Raw genomic sequence first — 1385 nt, forward strand, 5'->3', positions numbered from 1 at the left:
CTAATGGTGAAAAATCTGACAAGGAAACACTCCCATTTACCATTGCAACAAAAATAATAAAATACCTAAAAATAAACCTACTTAGGGAAACAAAAGACCTGTATGCAGAAAACTATAAGACACTGATGAAAGCAATTAAAGATGATACCAACAGATGGAGAGATATACCATGTTCTTGGATTGGAAGAATCAATATTGTGAAAATGACTATACTACCCAAAGCAATCTACCGATTCAATGCAATCCTTATCAGACTACCACTGTCATTTTTTACAGAACTAGAACAAAAAATCTTAAAATTTGTATGGAGACACAAAAGACCCTGAATAGCCAAAGCGTCTTGAGGGAAAAAAACGGACCTGGAGGAATCAGACCCCCTGACTTCAGACTATACTACAAAGCTACAGTAATCAAGACAATATGGTACTGGCACAAAAACAGAAATGCAGATCAATGGAACAGGATAGAAAGCCCAGAGATAAACCCACGCACATATGGTCAACTAATCTATGACAAAGGAGGCAAGGATATACAATGGAGAAAAGACAGTCTCTCCAATAAATGGTGCTGGGAAAACTAGACAGCTACATGTAAAATAATGAAATTAGAACACTCCCTAACACCATACACAAAAATAAACTCAAAAGGGATTAGAGACCCAAATGTAAGACCGGACACTATAAAACTCTTAGAGGAAAACATAGGAAAAATACTCTTTGACATAAATCACAGCAAGATCTTTTTTGATCCACCTCGTAGAGTAATGGAATAAAAAACAAAAATAAACAAAGGAAACCTCACGAAACTTAAAAGCTTTTGCAAAGCAAAGGAAACTACAAACAAGACGAAAAAACAACCCTCAGAATGGGAGAAAATATTTGCAAACCAATCAACGGACAAAGGATTCATCTCCAAAATATATAAACAGCTCATGCAGCTCAATATTAAAAAAACAAACAACCCAATCCAAAAATGGGCAGAAGACCTAAATAGACATTTCTCCAAAGAAGACATACAGATTGCCAAGAAGCACATGAAAAGCTGCTCAACATCACTAATTATTAGAAAAATGCAAATCAAAACTACAATGAGGTATCCCCTCACACCAGTTAGAATGGGCATCATCAGTAAATCTACAAACAACAAATGCTGGAGAGGGTGTGGAGAAAAGGGAACCTCTTGCATTGTTTGTGGGAATGTAAATTGATACAGCCACTATGGAGAACAGTATGGAGGTTCCTTAAAGAACTAAAAATAGAATTACCATATGACCCAGCAATCCCACTACTGGGCATATACCCAGAGAAAACCATAATTCAACAAGACACATGCACCCCAATGTTCACTGCAGCATTATTTACAATAGCCAGGTCATGGAAGCAACC

The sequence above is a fragment of the Balaenoptera borealis genome (genome assembly GCF_965194805.1).
Source record: "Balaenoptera borealis genome assembly, chromosome: X".
Classification (NCBI taxonomy): Eukaryota; Metazoa; Chordata; class Mammalia; order Artiodactyla; family Balaenopteridae; genus Balaenoptera; species Balaenoptera borealis.